Source organism: Pteronotus mesoamericanus, unplaced genomic scaffold, assembly GCF_021234165.1.
Source record: "Pteronotus mesoamericanus isolate MK-2021 breed Mesoamerican mustached bat unplaced genomic scaffold, CSHL_Meso_final scaffold_21, whole genome shotgun sequence".
NCBI lineage: Eukaryota > Metazoa > Chordata > Mammalia > Chiroptera > Mormoopidae > Pteronotus > Pteronotus mesoamericanus.
Window position 1 is genome coordinate 2,611,834 of NW_026555310.1, and position 21,735 is coordinate 2,633,568.

A 21,735-nucleotide genomic window follows, 5' to 3' on the forward strand; every position below is an offset into this window, starting at 1 on the left:
AGGAGATGAGGTCCCTGCAACCCCCTGAGCCCAGCTGGGCCCAGTCTTGGTGTCTCTGTGCTTCCTTCACCTCTGCCTCCACCCTACCTTTCTGGAGCTTATCTTACCAGTGTCACCTCAATACCAGGGTGTGGACTCTGCCATTTAAGAGTTTGGTAGCTTTTTCCCGGTTTGGGCTTGGTGACTCATCTGGAATGGGAGGGTTGTCAGCTGACTCTTCACCCCACAAGGACAGAGGAGAGCGCAGCAAGAAGCTTCATCTCCAGAGTCTTCAGGGTCACATATGTCCCCTCCCAGCCCAATGCCATCTCCTACTGGATCCTGGATCAGGATCGACTCTTTCTCTGTCATTTGGCAGCAACTGGCCCTGCAAGGTCAGGACAAGAACCACTCAGTGTCCCATCCAACTTTTCTCCTTCTTTCTATCTGTCTTTGGGTGAATTTTCAATAAAAACACTTTTGTCATTCACTCTGAGCAATTGTCCTTGTTCTTTGGGAATAAGTCTCCCAAATTCAGGTGAAAGCAAGGGAGGTTGGGGTCTGAGGGCTCTGTCTGTATAGATCAAGGCCATCAGCTAATTTCTCCGGTGTCTCCTTCTGAGATGCCCATATTAGTGAGGGAGAGGTGTGGAGCCTGAAGGCTGCCTCTAGGACAGAGGCCCAGCCTCAAAACAACCAACAATTTTATAAAGATCAACCATTGTAGACAGTCAGGGCCAGGTCATCTTAATGCTGAACCTGGAGGGAAAGGGTCCAAATCTGGAAGTGTGGGCGTAGGATGAGTATGAATAGAGATAGTCAGGAGTCTCCACTGAATACAGAATAAGTGGTTAAGGAGCTTATGGAGTGTCTATACTCAGAGTCTAGCAAGGCCTTCCTAGTTATGAAACTTCATGATTGCGGCTAAATCCCACCAGAGCAGCAAGACTTTCAGGAACTTGTCTAAGAATCAACAAAGTCATGATTGTTGGACAGAAGAGTGAAAGCTTGTGTTCTTCATAGAGCCTTTGTGCTGTGCCCATTCCCCCAGCTGTGCAGGTGGCTGTATCTGGGGGAGTAGCAGGAGTGCCTGGGTGATGCAAGAGTCGGGGAGGTGAGGAAAGTCTTCCAGAGCAGTAGAGGGTGAAACTCTGTGATGGGGGCTGGCCCTGGAGAATCTGGTTTGTGAAAGGCAGAACGGGGGCGAGGACAGTCAGAGGTGGGGGTTTGGGTATAGCCTTTGTGGACACACTGTTTCTATACTGGACCAATTCCAGGATACCTGCAGCAGCATAATCTTCCCTCCTCCAGAGAAAGACTGCACAGCTCCCCACTTGCAGTCTGACCCAAATCCCTCTTACTGAAGATACAGGAAACACTCATTTCTTTGCCCACCCAAGGGCATTTATTCAGACCCCAATCCTTCCAGTGTAGTGTCCATGGGGCCCTGATTGTGTGCACATAGACTGCACACAGTTTGCCCAAGGCCAGTCCTTGCCCATTGGGCCCCATGGAGACCTGCAGGTAGGCTCGGGTAGCAGGGGTGGCTCGGGTTGCAGGGGTGGAGCAGTGAAGGGTTAATCTGGAGGTCTTGGTTTCCCTGCACTGAAGTCTTGTGCCAGGAGCAGCCACTCCCTAGGCAGGATTCCTTGGTCCTCCACAAGCCCCTCCCTAACTTTCTCATTGTCTCAGGGGCTCACCTCAAATGTCAGAACAGGAAATCTTTGACTTCTTGCCACTGAACTCCTCCCCTAAGAAAATCCTAGACTGGCTTTTTTTCTGAGTTTCTGGTGTGTCTAGAAGGAGTCAAGGGTTGGTAAAAAGGGAAGGGCTTCTAAAGTTCACCCACTAGGAAGTTGCAGGTTACTATGGGTCACACTGAGAAGTCAGGGGTGGTGGTGGGGTTGCAGGGCAGGATAATGTATTATTCATGTCCTCTGAGCAAAAGAAGTATGAGGGCAACCACTGTGAGTGGCACTGCTGGGTCTCCAGGTTTCGGGTTTGTAAGGGAAGTAGTTATGTGAGTGTTTGTTTTTTAATTTATATAAGAAGACTCCTGTTTTACAAAAAAGAGAAAAAACATTCATGTCATCCTGTATTTCCAGAACAGTCCAGGGCAGTGAATCTTGGCCATGAGCCATAGGTTTGAAGCTGGTTGGTTAATCAAAGGGAATTACTTGGGGAGGAAATCCACTTCTGAGATAATTGGTGCCACCCTTCTCTCAGATCCCTTACATTGAATTCTGGCTAGCATTTTGTGGTCAGGCGAATGATAGAGATACAGGTTGCTTTACCTGCCCCTTGTGAGCCCCCTGCCCACCCAGTGCTTTCCCTTGACGTATACTGAAATTGTTTCTCACATCGTAATGGCTCAACTGTGGGCTGGGAAATCTTTAAATCAATTTACTTGGTTCATCTGCCCTGAATCCTGCTCTCCAAGCTCTTGACTTCTACCTGGCTGCAACCTCACCCTTGGTTGGGCTCAGGCTCCTGGCTCCCAAGCAATCACTACATTTGCATAGGCCCCTCTGCCTTTACCAAAACTCTCCGTTCTGGGTCGAATCTCAGTTTCAGCAACTTCTTACAACCAATTCTGAAGTCTCCCTCCCTTGTTGCTAGCAAAACCAGAAGGATATGGCAAAGATGAGTTTATTAGTGTTGTCCTACTGTCAGAGTTTGGTTTAGTTTACTGTTGGGACCCAGGCTTTGGATTCTAAGACCTTTGAATAAAGCATGTCTGCTATTATGTCTTGGGTAGATGGTCAAGGTTTAGTGACACAGATACCTGGGCAAATAACTAAGGGAGCTGTGCCCCTGTGTGACCTCTCAAGACATGATATTAGTGGGCCAGCCCAGAACAAAGGGAAGGAGCCATCTGGGCCACTGCTCCATCTCTTTGCTGTGTTGAAGGTAGGGACTGAACAGTCATCTCTTACCCCAGGGGGAAAAGACTGAGAGTGTAGGGCCATGGCCATGAGGGGCCTTGGTGGTGGTGAAAGTCCAGGGACTCAGGCTCATTGCTGCCCATGGTTTCCTGGTTGACTTGAGTCAAGGTAAAATTGTTCAGTATCTGTAGTTTTATTCATTGAAGTGTGGATTTGATCCTCAAAAATTCAAAAGAGAAGGTTAAGGAGAAACTAGATGAGCTAGGAAGAGGTTTTCTGGAGAAAAGTTTTTTATTTCTATTGGCCAGACACCTATCAACCATCTCCCCACCTACCCACCCATTCATTAACCTTTAGATTCTTTAAGGGCAGGGACTATGCTTTATTCATTTTGATAGTTCAGGGCCATTGTGCTTGATATATCGACATTTAACAAACAGTTGAACATGGACAGTAGTGTGGTGATTGCGGGTGACGGGGAGCAGCAGGAGAAACTCCCAGCCTCATGAGAGTTTGTTAGAGAGACCTATGGAGTCCTAGAATGTACATAAATCCACCCACCGGGGAATTAGCACCAGAACGGCCCAATTTGTTTGTGGGAAGCAAGGGAAGTGACTGAAAGTGAGCTGAGATCTGAGCAAGTGGCATTGTTCCTTCTCTGGCCCGTCCCCCACATACAGTACTACAACACAGCAACGTGGGTTGCTGCGCCCTGGCAAATATCTAAGGCTCTGTCCCTTACAACATAACAGGTGTATGGAGGCAAAGAAACATGGCCCAAATGAAAGAACAGATCAAAACTCCAGGAAAAAACTAAGCAATGAGAAGATAGCCAACCTATCAGATGCAGAGTTCAAAACACTGGTAATCAGGATGCTCACAGAAATGACTGACTATGGATGCAAAATAGAGGAAAAAGTGAAGGCTATGCAAAATGAAATAAAGAAAAATATACAGGGAACCAAGAGTGAAGGGAAGGAAGCCGGGACTCAAATCAATGATATGGAACAAAAAGGAGAAATAAACATTCAACTTGAACAGAATGAAGAAACAAGAATTCAAAAAAATGAGGGGAGGCTTATGAACCTCTGGGAGAACTATAAATGTTCCAACATCCAAATCATAGGAATGACAGAAGGAGAAAAGGAAGAGCAAGAACTTGAAAATTATTTGAAAAAATAATGAAGGAAAACTTCCCCAATCCGGTGAAGGAAAGAGACTTCTGGGAAGTCTAGGAAGCCCAGAGAGTCCCAAAGAAGTTGGGCCCAAGGAGGAACACAGCAAGACACATCATAATTAAATTATCCAAAGTTCAAGATAAGGAGAGAATCTTAAAAGCAGCAAGAGAAAGGCAGAGACTTACCTACAAAGGAGTTCCCACAAGACTATCAGCTGATTTCTCAAAAGAAACCTTGCAGGCAAGAAGGGGCTGGAAAGAAGTATTCAAAGTCATGAAAGGCAAGGACCTACAGACAAGATTGCTCTATCCAGCAAAGCTATGATTTAGAATGGAAGGGCAGATAAAGTGCTTCCCCCATAGGGTAAATTTAAAGGGGTTTAACATCACCAAGCCATTATTATGAAGTGTCAAAGGGACTCACTTATCTAAGAAAAAGAAGATTAAAACTAGGAACAGGAAAATGAAAGCAAACTCACAGCAAAAACAAACTAAGCAAACAACTGGAAGAGGAACGTAATAACAGAAATGGAGATCACATGGAGGGTTATCATTGGGGAGGGGAGGGAGGAGAATGAGGGAAAAGGTACAGGGAATAAGCAGCATAAATAGTAGGAACAAAATAGACAAGAGGAGATTAAGAATAGTATAGGACATGGAGAAGTCAAAGAACTTATATGTATGACCCATGGACATGAAGTAAGGGGGGGTGAATGCTGGTAGGAGTGGGGGTGCAGGTAGAGAGGGATAAAGGGGAGAGAAAAATGGGACAACTGTAACAGCATAATCAATAAAATATACTTAAAAATTACTCAATATACAATTTTAAATTGATTATTGAAGGGTCACTCTCAGACCATGGCAAAATATACAAAATATAAAAATAAACAACATTCTACTTTCCAGTACTGGCCAGGAAAGTTCATACAGACTTGGCAGCAGAAGCAAAGCATCCTTGACCTTGTCTGTGTGCCACAGGCTGGTGGACACTGGCCGGGGCCCTCAGGAGCTGCGTGCCAGGCAGGAGGCTGAGGTGCCAGAGCTCAGCCAGAGAAAAGAAGAGGTATCATAGAGTGTCTGAACAGGTGCTCAGCATTTCAGTAACTTACTCAGTATCCATACCCTTGTTTCCAATGCCACACCACCTCACCTGATCCCAAACCACCCTAACCAGGACAGTTAGTTGCATTTCTACATAAAAGTTCAGTGAATCCCATAATGCAGAAGGAGAGAAAGAGACTATCTCTGCTAAGGGAGATAGCGCCACTAGATGTTGTTTAGAAAAGGCTGGCAAAGCAGAGAGGGATAAACACTGGGACTTCCTGCAATGCAGTGTCCCTGCAGGCAGCACTCTGGTCGACACTTCAGTGAGGGTACTTGCGTTTTGGCTGAGCATGCAAGGGCTTTGCTCCTGGGTTCAGGTCACTGTCTGGGAACCAGTACTCTGATTGAGCCTTGCTGTGTGAGAAAAATCAGGCCCCTTTTTTCTTTTTTTGGTGGGTTGGACTCTACCATGCAGCCTTAGGATGCTGAACCATGTCCTGTCCTTTCCTTTCTTTTTGGGAAAACAAGACTTTACTCGACACTTCTGCATCCTGTGTCTTCTAAGAAGCTGGTCACAGGCTTTGTCTCCATTGAAAAGTCAGGTCGTGTCTCACCTTTGCTGAACCCTTCAAGGCCTTTGCCTCTCAGAGTGAAAAACCAGCCTTTTTCAATGTCTCAGGGCCTTGTGTGAGCTCAGAGCTTTGCCTCCCAGCTGCCTCAGCCCTCATCTCTGATGCCTGTCCTCCTTCCTCATCTGTTCCAGCTGTCCTGGTCCCACACTGCTCCGCAAACACTCTTCACACTCCTGCTTCAGTGCCTTCGCACTTGTGGTTTTCTCTGCCAGGACACCCTTTGTTCAGATGCTTGCATGCCTTGCTCCTCCACTGCATTCAGATGTCTGCTCGGGTCCACATGGACCACCGGCCATGAAACAGCACCCCTCCTCATGTCTATCTCCCTTTCCTGCTGCATGTATTTCATAGCAACTTTTCCTGCCTGACATAACATTGACTTATTTCTTTGTTGTCTGTCTCCCACTGGTATGTTAGCTCTAGGAGAGCAGGGACTTCATCTGTTGTGTCCCCTACTGCACTCCTCATGCCTAGAACAGAGCCTGGCAAACAGCAAGTGCCCAATAAGTATTCCTTGCATGGATAGAGAGAGCCAGGGCAGGCTGATCAAGGTGGACATGTTGAATCTATGGAAGAAGCAGGATATTAAATCAAGAATATAATGAAGGAAATGGGTGCTTGGGCCATGTAGATTTGGATGTGAACAAAACTAACTTCATCTTTGTGTCTGATTTCGTTTCATTTTTTAGTTTCATGCTGTGACCTTTGACCAACCTCACTGTCCTTAGCAAGCATATTAAAGCCTTCTAGCTGATGATTATCTGTGTTCCTTAAATGTAGCTATAACTATTTTTGTTAGTAATAGTCAGGATGGCAAGATAACCAAGATAAATATGAAACTAGTACTAGGATCGATTATAAGCAATCATAAGACCACCAGGAGGTATGGCCCCGAGGCTATAGCATTTTTTGTCCCTTTGCTTTGTCAATCATTAGTGCCCAAGTTATACCATAAAAAAGGACTACGACAGTTGTCTGTTAGTGGAGAATAACCTGCACAGAATACAGGGTCTTCTTTCCACTTGGATCCAATCTTCCCACAGGTAAATCACCCTTTAATAAATTCTGCTACAAAGCAGTCTATGAAGTTGCCTGCTTTGTTTTTTGGTCTGAAGGTGTCTTCTTATTATAGTGGCCATTACACCCTTGCTCCACCGTCAGACAGGTTGTCACAGGAGAATTAATTCATTGAAATAACCTGTGATTTTTCCAGAGCAACAGAAGAGGCTCTATTCTCATGTTAAGACAGAGGCAAATCCCACAGTGACACAAAATGACAAAAATTTCCCGAGTACTAACAATATCTAGGTACCATTTTCAGTGTTTGCCATACATTATTTATTCAACTCTCATAACAGCTATGGAAGATTAATCTATTATTTTCATTTCACAGATGAGGAAAGTTGCCCAATATCACACAAGTAAGAAGCAGAGCCAGGATTCAAACCCAGGACTGCCTAACTTTCATGGGTAAAGCCCATATCTTGCCCTGCAGGCAAGGTCGGTATGAGCCAACAGTTAAAGAAGGGGATAGAGTCTTAGTCTGAATTGGAAGAAGCAGGGTCCATATCACAGATGGTAAGGGTCTTCTTACTAGTTTTGGTGTACGTTACACCACGTCGAAATATTGTCTTAATTAGGCACCATGATTTTTAAGAGGTACATTAAAAAAATGGAGTCAGGATTCCTGGAAACCATGTGTACTAGAGACTGGGAGAAGCAAATTTTTGTATTTAATCTGCAGAACAACTTCTGGAATATGTTTTCTAGATTTTACCCCAAGAAGGTGGGGATCACAATGTGGGAAATGACCAAATGGTAGGAAAGTTGTTCAAGGATGTTGTGTGGAGACTTGCATTTAAGATGGAGGTGCTGGTAAACACAAGCAGCTATCACCCAGAATCGTCAGAAAATTGAGCTGTATGGAAATCAGACAACCAGGGAATTAAAAAATCACATTCAACCAGACAAGTAGGAGGGGTAGGGATGTGGAGACATGGAACCGGCAGTCCCACACCCATGTGTGGTGCATAAAAATCAATAGGGATAGCTTGGGAGTGAGGGATCCTGGCCACACACCAGACCACCTGGCCCAGTGTTCCAGTGCCAGGAAGATAAGTCTTCTGGCTGTGGAATTCAGTTGGGGCTGGAGTGGTAGAAGAAGCTGCAGGATTCTCAGGAGTCCCCTCTTAAAGTACCTGCAACAGACTTAGAACTTACACAGACTCACTCCCTCTGGGCTCTAGGACTGGGGCAGTAGTTGGAGGGGCACCAGTGGCATATGGGAAGAAACTTAAGTGTCTGGCATCTGGGAAAGTGCCAGGGGACAGCTTCCTGCCAGACAAAACTCCAGAGGCCAGGCAGCAGCATTGTCCCCTCTCTGAGCCCCCTCTCACGCAGAGCTGTAGAGTGGCTGCACCATATCTGAGACTCCATCAACCCGGTTCACATGGGTTGCCCCGCCCTGGCAATTACCTAAAACTCTGCTCCATCCAACTTATAGGTGCCCTTTTCTATGATAGGCTATGCTACTAAGACAAGGAGTCAAAACAGCTCTACCTAGTACATAGAAACACACACAGGGAAGCTGCCAAAATGAGACAAAGAAATATGGCCCAAATAAAAGAACAGAAAAAACTCCAGAAAAAGAACTAGATAAAATGGAGACAAGCAATCTATCAGTTGAGGGTTCAAAACACAGGTTATTAGGATGCTCAAGGAACTCATTGGGTACTTCAACAGCATAGAAAAGATCCAGGCAGAAATGAAGTTTACAGTAAGGGAAATAAAGAAAAGTTTACAGGGAATAAACAGTGGAGCATGTGCAGCTGAGAAGCAAATCAATGATTTGAAACATAAGGAAGAAAGAAAACATTCAACCAGAACAGAGTGAAGAAACAAGAATTCATAAAAAAGTGAGGATAGTATAAGAAGTCTCTGGGACATCTCCAAAAGTGCCAACATCAGATTCATAGGGATGCCAGAAGGAGAAGAGGAAGAACAAGAAATAGAAAACTTATTTGAAAAAATAATGGAAGAAAACTTCCCAACTTCCTGGCAAAGGAACTAGACATATAAGTCCAGGAAGCACAGACAGTCCCAAACAAGTTGGACCCAAAGAAGACCACACCAAGACACACCATAATTAAAATGTCAAAGTTTAGAGATAAAGAGAGAATCTTAAAAGCAGCAAGAGAAAAGCAGAAAGTAACCTATAAAAGGGGTTCCCTAAGTGATCATCTAATTTCTCAAAAGAAACTTTGCAGTCAAGAAGGGACTGGCAAGAAGTATTCAAAGTGATGAAAAGCAAGGACTTACGACCAAGATTAGTCGATCCAGAAAAGCTATCATTTGGAGTGGAAGGGCAGATAAAGTGCTTCCCAGACAAGGTAAAGCTAAAGGAGTTCATCATCACTAAACCATTATTACAGGAAATATTAAAGTGATTTATTTAAGAAAAATAGGATCAAAACTATCAACATTAAAATGGCAACAAATTCACAACTATCAGCAACTGAGTTAAAAAAACAAACAAACTAAGCATAATAACCAGAACAGGAACAGTCATATAGAGATCATTTGGAAAGTTATCAGCTGGGAGGGGGAAAAGGGAGAATGGGGAAAAAGAAGTACAAATTGGTAGTTACAGAATAAACAGGGGGATGTTAAGAACAGAATAGGAGATGGAGTAGTCAAAAAACTTATACGTATGACCTATGGATATGAATTAAGGTGGGGTGCCGGAGGGAATGTGGGGTACCAGATGGATGGGGGCAAAGGGGGAAAATTGGGACAACTGTAATTGCCTAATCAATAAAGTATATATAAAAGATGTGTAGCCACAAGAGACAAAAGTCTCCTACAGTCTTCCCTTCCTAAATCCAACTGTGCTTGTTTTCAGTGCTGAGCCTTGGCTCATGACCACCTGGGCTGCAATGCGTTTTCCTCCCGTCTATCCAAACCTGCCCTCCTTAAAAGTTTGAGCTTATGTCTCTTCATGAAGCCTTCCCATAGGATTCCACTTTTTCATTGCTTTTTTGATTATCCCACAGTACCTGCAACATAGCACTTAGTTTCACACAATCTTATATTGTTTGGTTTGTCTAGATTGCCAGCTGTTTGTAAAACATTCTTTCTATTATGTGGCAACTGAGAGAGTCTCTGCTCAGTAAACACTCCTCATATTTGTTCACTGATTTATCTTTGTTGGGCTGGAAGCTGAGGCCTGTTTCCCCTCATCCCAACTTGTGGAGTCCATGTGATTTCTATCTACCTAAACCCAAGCTGTGTTCACATTCCCTGTGGGCCTCACTGGCTAATTTGCAAATAGAAGCATCATTTTATTGGATGGATTCTTTTGACATGTATGAAAGTTGAAATTCTCTGTATAGCTTGCAAACAAAAATAGTTAAAAATAATAGTGAACACTGATTAAACACTTACAGTGTGCTAGATCCTATCTAGGCATGACAATGACTCTATGAAAGAGGTATCAAAGTTACTTAATTTTATAGATAAGGAAACTGAGGACATGTGGTGACAAAGCTGAGTTTTAAAAACTTGGTTTATGTACACCCAAAACTAATATGATGCATGTCAATTATACCTCAATTAAAAAATAATTTAACAAGATGTTTGGCTCTAAAGTGCATACTCTTAAATATTAATGGAAAAAGATAGCTTAATTTTTGTGATGTTTATTCAAACACCTGACAGAGATTTCATTCACCTAGCTATATTCCTGTGAGATCCAGAGGGACAGAGACGATGGATCATCTTCAATGGTTAACGATGCTGATGCACAGAATATTTAAACAGCCGTGGTTAGTCATGGGGTGGGGTCAGTCCAGCTCTGTGTTTTGCTTATTCTTTAAACTCTGGTTCCTTTGAGAGAGCAAAGACAAGGAGGCTATCTGTGTGTGGCCACCCTCTAGGGCTTGGGCTAATTTCACATGCCATCAAGGCTTGGGCAGCAGCTGTGGAAGATCAGCGCTGTAAGTCAGATATGCTAGAGGGGGAACCCCAGGACTGGGCAGGGGGCAGATTATGTGACCTTGGGTGCCCCATCAACTTCAAGTTGATTCTGTGATTGAATGATTTTTGGTATTGTAATTCTACCACATTTTTTTTTCCACTGGGGAGGAGGTGACACTCATTTTGCATGTATCTTTTCTTAAATCTAAACACCGAATGTGAGAGGTCTGGATTCGTCATGTTAAAATGATCTCAGTTAGCTTGGGCTACCAGGTGTAATGGGATTTGAACAAGCTTTTGACCAGTTTTAGTTGGTTGTAATCCAATATAAAGATGCAATTCATTCATTAGTTCATCAATTGATTGATTCATTCAACCAACCTTTATGAACATCTATTATTGACAAAGCATCCATTATTGGCAAAGGTGCTAAGAATGAAGGGAACAGTATATAACAAGACCTCCTGGAAAGTTTACAGCTTTATTCTGGGAAGGGGCTAGCATGTCGCATAACCTGGGGGTAACAAATGGGGAAGAGAAGGACAAGGTGGGTGAACCAGGCCATTGAAGAGCACTGCATTTCCTCTGCACTTGGGCTATCTCCAGCTTTCCCCAGTGAGTATTGCAAAATTCCCTGTTCTCTCCTCCTTTCTACCCACTCTGAGGACACTCCTGCTAAGGCCACGCAGGCCACTCCCTTAAAGTGCAGGAGACAGAATGAAAAAAGACCTGTCCTGAAGAGATAAGAGGGTACCTTTGGCAGGCACCACAGCTGTGCAGGAAGGTTTTCCTCTTGTTCAAGCCAAGCCCAGCCTCTAAGCCCTTGAAAAACGACAGGCTGGCAGATTCTTAGGCTTTTGGAATCAGACAGCTATGGTAGTGCTGCCGGCTCTGCCAGATCTGGCCTCCTGAGGCTGGTGGACTGGTCTGGAGGACAAGACCACAGACCTCCCACGAGCATGGTCCTTCCACCAGAGAACAGTCTGTCCCATAGGGGACCTGCATGTCTTATTCATGATTGAATCCCCAGACCCTGGTATGACTTAGGCCATCTGAGAAATTTGTCGAAGTGGTGGTAGAACTGATGTTTGGATTTCCAGTTTCCTGGAACTTGGATTGAAACCAAGAAGTGCCAAAAATGGGGGGAGAAAGAATGGAAGCCTTAGAGATATTCCAAGATGTGGATAGTGTATAGTTCCTCTACGAAGTTTTCAAAACAATGAGCAAACAAACAAGTAAACATTTTGCTGTTGAATTTTGCTAATGTTTCATCAAAGCACACAGGTGTTACCTGCCTTTTTTCTTAAAAGGCAAATGCCACTGCCTCATGAACTATAGGTTGGAATAGAGGGGGAACCAGAAGGCAGATTTGTGATCGTTCTGGGCTTTGTTTCCAGGAAGGGAGGAAGAAAGGTCACCAATTCATTACCAAATCTGGCACAGAGCTGGGCACACAGTGGGTTCTCAATGACCATGTGCTAATCGTGAAGTGAATGAATCACCCACTCTGTTGAGATATTTTCCTTGAGTCCTTGGCTGGGCTTCAATGTCTACCACTCAGACAAACATAGCCTCCCCAACCCACCTTCTACACCATCCTTTCCAGAGCTCAGCCCAGTGCTGGTAGGGCCGAGGGCACCTGAAGTGGATGAACATGCCTTCTGGGTCCTGTGAGACAAAGCTAGGAGGTGGCCGTGTGCAAGCATAGGCAACGTCAGGTACTGCCCCCTGCTGGGTAAGCTTGCCACCTTAGCACTTTTACCATTTCAGGTTATTTTTAAGGAGTGTTCAGCAGCCTGAATAAACTTATTGCCTTGGAGGCAAACCCAACCCATGACTATTTGGGATTAATTATCTCTTCTTCATTTCAGCCCAGCAACCTCCTAGATGTTTATAAAAGGATTTATTATGCAGAGATCTGCAGTTTCCTTCCCACTTCCTCTGACTCTAGGTTTCCTTGCTTCACTCTTGCACTCTTCCTTCACCAAGCTCTCTCATCATGAAGAGACAAGTCTGCAAGAAATCCTTCAGTGGCGGGAGCCAGGGTCTCCAGCCACTCTGCCGTGATCTCTGGCAGCAGCAGGATGAGCTGTGTGGCTCACTCTGGGGGAACCAGTGGGGAGCCTGTGGGGAGCCTGTGTGTTCCGGAGTGTGGCAGGTAGCTTTGGCAGTTGCAGTCTCTACAACCTGGGTGGCAACAAGAACATCTCCACCAGTGTGGCTGGTGGTTCCCCGACTGCTGGCTTTGGAGGAGGATGAAGCAGCTGTGTCAATGGCTTTGGAGGTGGCTTTGGTGGTGGGAGAGGAATGGGAGGTGGTTTTGGAGGGGCTGGTTGCTTTGGTGGGCCTGGTGGCTTTGGTGGGCCCAGTGGCTTAGGTGGGCTTGGTGGTTTTGGCCCTGGTGGCTTCTCTGGGGGAATCCAGGAGTGACAGTCAACCAGAGCCCCTCAGTGTGGAGACTGACCCTCAGATCGGGCAAGTCAAAGCCCAGCAGTGGGAGCAGATCAAGACCCTCAACAACAAATTCGCCTCCTTTATCGACAAGGTGATGAAGGTCCGACTGTGCTCTCATTTCCAGACTGGGAACTTTGAGCTCGACATTTAGACACAGTGCTTAGGATCAATTCTGGATGGGTCAGGCTGAGGGGGTTGGGGGTGAGGCAGCATTTCAGGGTCTGTGAAGATGTTCAGGGCCAATAAGAGTATCCACATGAGCATGAGAGTAGGAAAGGCAGTGGTACTCTAGTTGGACCAAGACATAACCAAGTCCCTGCTTGTCTGACTCTGTTCAAGTCTCCGGCCTGTTGCCTTAGCTAGGCCTGGGCTTGCAGAGCTGGCAGTGCATGGCAAAGGCCACAACCACTGGCAGGGAGGAGTCTCACAAGGAACTGGGGGCTTTTCAAACATAAGCTGCCCTCCAAGGCTTTCCAGGAGGCCTGTTTCCTACATGTCTCTGTGCCAGGCTAAGGAGGGGGATGCCCTAGAGGAAGGGTAAAAGGGGCTTACATGGAACCTTAGTCCCAAGGGCTGCGGGAGAGCAGGCAACCTCAGCTGTATCCCTAATCAACCTGGTCTGAAGGACAGAGGCGGTCAGTGACTTCCAGATGAGGAGAGTTCACACTGCCTGTCTCTCTTCTGTCATGATGATCATGGCGTTTCAATTAATATCAGTTCCTAGGGACTCACAGCCTTTGAAGGACTGGAGTGTCAGTGAGCCTTAGATGGAAACAACACTGCGAGGTTTAAGGTTTAAATACATTTTTGAAGAGTATACTGTATTTTTGGAAGTTATGATAGAGTCATTAAATCCCTGGGAGCACTGAAGGGTCATCTTTATTTCTGTGTCCAGGCAGGGGCTCTTTTCAGTTTCTCTGGTCATCTCTCTTCCTTTCGTTACTTCCCAAACCTTGCTGCGCTCTTAGTAGTCTGACTAATGGGACTGTCTGGCTATATCTAAGCTACAGTAAAATTCTATCTTTACAGCCTTTGTAGGTTTTTTTGCTGGGGTATGGGGGACAGACAGACCACTGTCCTACCTGAGCCAAGGCCCCTTGGATCCTCTGCTACAAGTGTTGCTTGATCTTGTTTTCCTTAATGTATTGCAGGTGCAGTTCCTGGAGCAACAGAACAAGGTCCTGAAGACCAAGTGGAACCTGCTCCAACAGCAGGGCCCAAATTCCATCTCAGGGACCAACAACTTTGAGCCCTTTTTTGAGAACTATATCAACTCCCAGAGAAGCTACCTGGACAACATCCTGGGAGAGGGAGGTCTCTTGGATTCAGAGCTGAGGAACATGCAGGACCAAGTGGAGGACTTCAAGAACAAGTGACAGGGACAGGAGTGAGTAGATGCCATGGGCCACCCTGTCTCACAGTCCCAGCCATTACTGCAGTCTTCCTGCCTGCTAGGCAGTGGTGTCACTTAGCCTAGTTTTCTCTCCTTATCTTCATAGAGGATAACCTGGTTTACTAGGTTCCCCTTCACCTTCCTTTCTCAAGGATAGTCCTTTATAAATAAAATAGTGGCAAGCAGGAGGAATGTAGAGCTGAGGAAACACTTCTTTTGAAGCCAAGTTGGGGAAGATCCTGGTTCTAGGATCTGAAGGACAACTTCAAGCTGGGACAACCCATGGTGTGTTGACCAACCATCTCAGTTTGCCCAGGACAAGGAACTTTCAGTGTTAAAGCTAAGACAGTCCACCTGGACAAACTGGAATGATTGGCCCTCCTAATAGGGAGATAGTAAAAAGAATGTGTTCACCTGAGTGGGTTGGGAGAGGGACAGAGGGCTGGAAGAGATGACCTTTCAGGGTTTCAGAGCATAGTGGTGTTTATGACTTCCACAAAACCCAACCTCAGCCATTTCTTTTTAACTATTACAGATATGAGGGTGAAATCAATAAGTGTACAGTTGCTGAGAATGAATTTGTGAACCTGAAGAAGGAAAGGGCTGTGTGTGAGGTTCCTGGGGCTTGCCGCACACATTTCTGGCTGAGTTGAAGGGAATCTCCTTACTCCACTGCCAAAGAACCACCAAGTTCAGGCAGTTAGAGCCAAAACAGAAGTCAGGTGCATCTTAGTCTGGAAAGATCCCTCAATAAGTCAGTTCATTTGCTTTTAGTTTTTGAGTGGGGTTGAACTTAAACCACCCCAATGAGATGTGAATTACTTCTTCATGTGGAGACCAGCCTGGGAAAAGGACTGATCAGTCACCAGCCCTGGTCTTCCCGACTTTTTTGCTGCAGCCATAGTATGTTGTTTGGTCTTTGGGAGAATAAGGCCTTCATGCTTATGTCTTTCTTAAGATGTGGATGCAGCCTACATGAACAAGGTGGAGCTTCAGGCCAAGTTGGACACCTTAATGGATGAGATCAACTTCCTGACAACCCTCTATGATATAGTGAAGATGTTTCCTACCGAGAGAGAGAGAGAGAGGGAGGGTGAGATGTTTTCAGATTTGAGGCTGGGGCATTTAGCATTAAGGCCTAGAAAGACTCAACCTAAAGTAAGACCCCTTGTTGGGGCTCCACAGGATGGGCTGCAGATACACTGGTTCTCTGAGGGGCTGGGGGACATGGTGGGGCTGATGCACATTTATCACTGAGTCAGTGAATGTGACTGTTGATCAAGAGTCTCTCTGGGCCTCTGGGTGCTTGTTGTAGAGGCCCCAAGACCTCTACACACATCTACACACAAATGTGTTGGCAGGAGCTGTCCCAGATGCAGAGCCACATCAATGACACATCCATGGTGCTGTCCATGGACAACAACCACTGCCTGGACCTGGACAGCATCATTGCTGAGGTCCATGCCCAGTAGGAGGAGATCACCCAGAAGAGCAAGGCTGAGGCTGAGGCCCTATACCAGACCAAGGTGGGAGATAGGTATCTCTCAGGGAGCCTGAAACCTGTGGGACTGCTGGATGATGAGTGCCCAATGTCACTGGGTGAGACCCTCTTGGTTCTACTTTCTGAAGACATCCCTTTAATGGTTGGTTGTTCAATTATAGAAAGTGCTGCCCTTGGGGGGATGTGGTTCCACTGTCTGCTGCCATGACACATGGGGCTGACTCTAGCCTGCTCAGGGACTGCAGAGCGGAAGAATCTTCTACCATGATAACCCAGATATTCTTTTTTCTGCTGCCTCAGAGGTGTCTCTGTTGAAACATGTCTCAATATCATTTTAATAAATGCTTACTAAGCACCCCAGGGTTGGATGGGCATTGTTAGGGATAGAGAAACAAGTCAGGCAAAGCTGCATGTACACCTCCCCTTCCCTTCTGTCCTCCAGGTGGGAGAGCTACATGGTCGGTAGACATGGGGATGACCTGATGAGCACCAAGAGCAAGATTGTGGAGCTCAACAGGATGATCCAGAGACTTGGGTCCAAGATTGAGAGCATCAAGAAGCAGGTGGGATGGTAATGAATGCTGGTGCCTGGGCTGGTCAGTGAGGGGTGGGGGTTAGGATCTTAGGAGCCACAGTCTGAAACGGGCTTCTGGGGTCATCTCAGGCAGCACTGGCTTCCAGGGAGTTCAAAAAACAAGCCAGTCTAGATGGCTGGTAATCCACAGGAGAAACATCACCATTGAGGAAGATGAGAGAGAAGTGCTAAGGGAAAGATGCTGTTGCCTGCCTTTAAGAAGCTTGCTCGAGGGTGATGTATTCTAAGATTCAGAGCACCTAAGACTCTCCTACTGGGCACATCCCTTCTCCTTCTTCCTCCTCCCCGAGAATGCCAACCTTTAGATAGCAACTGCAGAAGCTGAGCAGTATGGGGAGATGGCTCTCAAGGATGCCAATGCCAAGCTGCAAGAGGTGCACGCCACTCTACAGAAGGTCAAGAATGACCTGGCTCAGTTGCTGCATGACCACCAGGAGCTGATGACCGTCAAGCTGGCCCTGGATGTGGAGATCGCCACCTACTGCCAGCTGCTGGAGGGCGAGGATTGCAGGTGGGTCTCCAATTCCAACTCCTAGTCTCCTGTGACCCAAGTCACATGCTGAGGGCTAGATGAGTGACCAAGTATATGGGGATGGAGACCTGCTGTGTAGGGAGAGGGCCCCCCACCTTCCACAGGACTTACAGAGAAGCACTTGTCTTTATTAGCCCACTCTCTCCATAGTTAGTCAAAGCACATGTAACTAGTGGGTACAGGGACTGTTTACTGTGGCCCACAGAAGGGTAAAAAAGGGGGACTGATCTACCAGGCTTCTGAATTCAGTTCTGATTGTTATTCATCACGTTCATTTCTGGACTTTTTGGAAATTTGCTTTGTGATGGAGATTTCTCTTGCTTTCTCATACAGGCTGTCAGGGGAATGCCGGAATGCTGTCAGCATCTGCATGCACCCAAGGTAACCAAGACAATGAGAACTGATTCTGAAATATCTGTAGTAATACATGGCAGTAGCAACTAATTAAACAAATATTTCTATAAAATTGAAGGTGGTGGAAGGAGCAGCAGATAAGATTTTGTTATTTTTCTGGGTTCAGGCACTATTAATAAGTCTATAGCATGGGGAATATTTAATAGGAAGCCTGTTAATGGGAGGAGAAATTCTGATTCATCTCTAAGGGTTTCATCAAGAGTTGACCATACATAGTAGGAACCACTGGACAATTCATGATGTTTTAACACTATAGAGCTGAATACCTTCTGACATTAGAATGCATGATGGTCATCAGGTACAAAGCCTCCTTGAAGGCCTCTCAGTCATCCTGGGCCCAGCAGATCATTAATTATATTGAATCATACAGTGTCCTGGGTGCTGGGTGCTGGGTGCTGGATCCCTGATCCCTGTACTCTCCTCTTCCTTACAGCCATGGTTAGCAGCAGCAACAGGACCTCAGCCTCGGCAGGCGGTCATGGAGGCGGTTTTGGCTGTAGCTTCAGTGTGGCAGGGGGAGCAGTCAGTGGATTCAGCAGAGGCAGTGACTTTGGAGGCAGCAGTGGATTTAGGGGAGGCAGTGGCTTCCAAGGTGGCAGCAGCCTGGGCTCTGGCTCCAGGGCTAGCTGTGGGGCCAGGGGCGGAGGTTTCAGTTCAGGCAGCATCTGGGGCGACAGCATCAAGTTTTCCCAGTCCTTCCAGCACTGCTTCAGATAAATAACGTGCAAGGGCACCTTCACCACCCCAGCGCTTCCAGTTCCCATCTGCTTCTCCCTTCGACAGACATCAGCAACACCCTCAGCGCAGCTCCTCACCCAACCCCGCTCCCCGTCGGGCTGCTCTTCCGGGCTAGAAGACCCAGGCCTCTTGCTCCTCCATCAAGATCCCTGGCCAAACACAGCCACGAGAATTTCAGGCTCTCTCTGGCTCCAGCCTGTGTTTGTGATTGTTCAGGGGTGGCTGCAGCCACCACCTTCTGTCACCCTTGTGTTCCCCTCCTGGGTAGAATGGTCACCACAGTCCTGATGTGTGTGAGGCACTGGCCCCTCTACCCATTTGTTTTGTCACCAATAAAGTACATTGTGTTTCACATCAGGCCTCTGAGTCCTCTCTGGTCCCCTTTCTCCCTCCTGGACTGACATCTCTCATCTTCTCCCAGGGTGGGCTGTGGGCGCTCAGAACAGCTGGACTATGGTTCCTCCAAACCAAAGCAGTTAGTCCCTTTTGTCCATTGTATGGGATCTAAATGGGAAGGTTCTGGGTGTTCATTTATTGTTTGAGCACCAAGGGAAGGTCAGGGGCATGCTCCAGAAGGCTGTGTAGCCTCACAGTTCTAGGCAGAAGGCTGAACCATGCAAACATACATCTCTTCCTCGCTTTCTCTCATTGGGGGAACCTAAGAGGACTTTGAGTAACTGAGGGAATTGGGAACAGAGGGTTTCTTTCCTTGGTGTTGTCCTCATTCCAGCTGACATCCTGAAAGCTTTCCCTAATCAAAGTGTATCTGGTTAAGTGTGAGTTGCTAGAACCCCAGAGCTGCAAGGATTTCCTTAGAGTCACCTACCTCGAAATATGACCCATGTTACCCCAGTCTGTTGGGGGGGCACTGGAAGGAAGGGACCCTGTCCACTAATTCTTCCCTCTTTGGAGCCCATTTTAGAGGTTCTGAGAAGTCTTGTAGCAAAGACTACCTGTTACCTACATTTAACCCAGCATATTCCAAAGAGGCCTCCCCTGCCCACTTCCTGGTGAACAACTATTAACCACCTCAGAAAACGTCCTGCACCTGAGCACTGTCTGCAAGCTCTCGGGCCCCAGGCTTGGAAACTCTTGGCATTTGCCCTGCACCAGGAAGCTCTGAGACAGTGTTAGATGTCGGAATGCTGCCTGCACAATGCTGCCTGCAAGTTCATGGCTGGAAGGGACTCAGGCACAAGGAAGCCAGCAACTTCATTTGCAAACAAGAAGACTGAGGCTCCCAAAGGTGGAGTGGCTTACTTAGGGTCTTAGAGCATCTGAGGGTATGAGCCTGTGGTGCACCCAAGTATCCAAATCTGTAGCTCCTTTCACTTTCTCGCACTGCTGCTGAGGCTGTGCTGCTATACTCCTGGCATGACTGGTTACCTGGAGACCCACAAGACACACAGGCAATGGAGTAGACATGCTTAGCCAGGCCAGGCCAGGGAAGCAATACTTCCACCTTAGGCCAAGGCTGAATTTACTCCAGAGAAGGGGAATGATAGCTAAATAAACAAAGAAAACCAGTAGCTAGGGCCAGATGAAATTTGTGTGGAAATCCCATTGTCCATGCTTGGCAGAGCAGTTCGGTCAGTGCCAGTTTCACTCTGATCTCCGAGAAGGCTCTTTGAAGGAGGTGGGATTTAGTAGTTGTTGCCTTATTTTGGAGCAGGAAGACACCTTCTCTGGCCAGTATCCCTCTGTGTACAGGGAGAGATAAGTGGAGCAATGCAATGCCTGCCCCAGCTCAGAAGATTGGTCCTATGGGAACGTGCCAGCCCAGTTGCAACTGTGTCATCAGGATGAAGTCATTATTAATGAGTTCCTTCAACCAATGTTCATTCAGTGTTTACTCCCTGGTACTGGGCTAAATGTTGGACGTTGATTGGTGATCAAAAAACTATGTTGCCTGCTGTTCTCATTTTAGTGAGAGAGCCCAATAACATCAACAATGACAATGATGACAACAACAAAAACAAAGAGCTTCAAGTGTTGATTAAGTGTATGAAGAAAAGAAACCAGGTGCTGAGTTGGAAATATGACTGGACTTGTTAATGGATGGGATATTGGGGGTTGGGGTATAGGAGAGGGAAGATTTAACCAGGATGTCCTGTTCCCCAGAGTGAGCAAGTGAGTGGCTGATGATGCTATCTACTGAGGTGAGGAGAGATGGGATGGGTCTGAGGAGGAACTCAAGACCTTGCTTTTGGCAAATTTGAGCGGCTTAAGCGGCAGCCAAGTGGAGATATCCAGACTACAGTTGCAGATGTGAGTGTAGATTCATAAGGGAGGCTGGCCATGGCTGGAGATGCGCATTTGGACATCATCAGTGTAACAATAGTTAGGGTGGTTCCTAAAGCCATGGAACTGATGAGTTCTCCCAGAAAGCAGAGAGAAGAGTGCCCAGGCTGAGTTCCAAGGAAGCCCAGCATTTAGAATAAGGGAAAGGAGGACAGTCAGCCAGGTAGCAGAGCTGGTCCCTGTTTCCCAGAATGCCTGCACCTAAGAGGTTAAGGGTTTCTAAATGGGTTCCAACGGAAACTCAAAACAGACCTAGTCTTCCTCAGAACACTGTCCACTGGTCTCAAGGCACACGTGCAGACCTCCTGCCTTTGCTGTTCCTCCCTGCACTCTAACCAATGCCCACTGGCCCCTGTCTACTCAGTCCCCCACTACCTAAGTAGCCCTCTAGTGACAGGGGAAATCCAGGCAGTTTCTCAAAGGGGAGAGTAGCCAGGGCTAGCCTGGCTCAGGAGGAATGGCACTACAGAGAGGGCTATTTCTAGGAGGTGTTAACATGCCAGAAGAATGGCCAGGCAGGTAAGCTTGGAGCCAGAACTTGAGACTGAAGGTGTTAATTCCATGCTTGACTGGATATTCTCATCCCAGCCCTGACTATTTCTAAGCCAGGCTGAAACATCTCCAGAGAACTTCACCTGATTCGAGTGCTCCTTCTCTTCCTTTCACCTCAGCATTTCTTTGTGTGTTGAATTTTCAAGTGATCTTGAGTAGCTGGGCTTGGGTTTGCTTTCCTGTACTTGACTAGACTTTTCATTCTTTGAGTAGGAAGTAAATTGGTGCTGTGTTGTCCATTCTTGTCTTATTCTCTAAGACATTTTTTCCCCCACAAGGAAAACTCACAGAGGTTGAATACAGCTGACTTGTATGCCTGGGTCCTGAACTGGGATTTGGTGCCATTGGTCAATGGTCAAGTATTTCTTTTGCTCTTTATGCTTTGTTACACATTTCTTTTCCTTGGGGGTGGAGCAGGTACATCTTTCTGTGACAACAGAGGCAATGCAACTTCTCTTCCCTGACTCTACACCCACCCCCACTCATTCCTCTCTGTCTCCTCCTTCCTTGAACCCCCTCCCCCAACTGGGAAGAACACTAAAAATAGCACCATCCTGTTCTATG

General features: G+C 46.5%; 1 pseudogene; it reads left to right on the top strand.

Moving 5' to 3' along the window:
- The first annotated feature begins 11,193 nt into the window (after nt 1-11,193).
- On the top strand, nt 11,194-18,023 carry LOC129085088 (keratin, type II cytoskeletal 3-like; annotated as a pseudogene).
- Nucleotides 18,024-21,735: the final 3,712 nt, after the last annotated feature.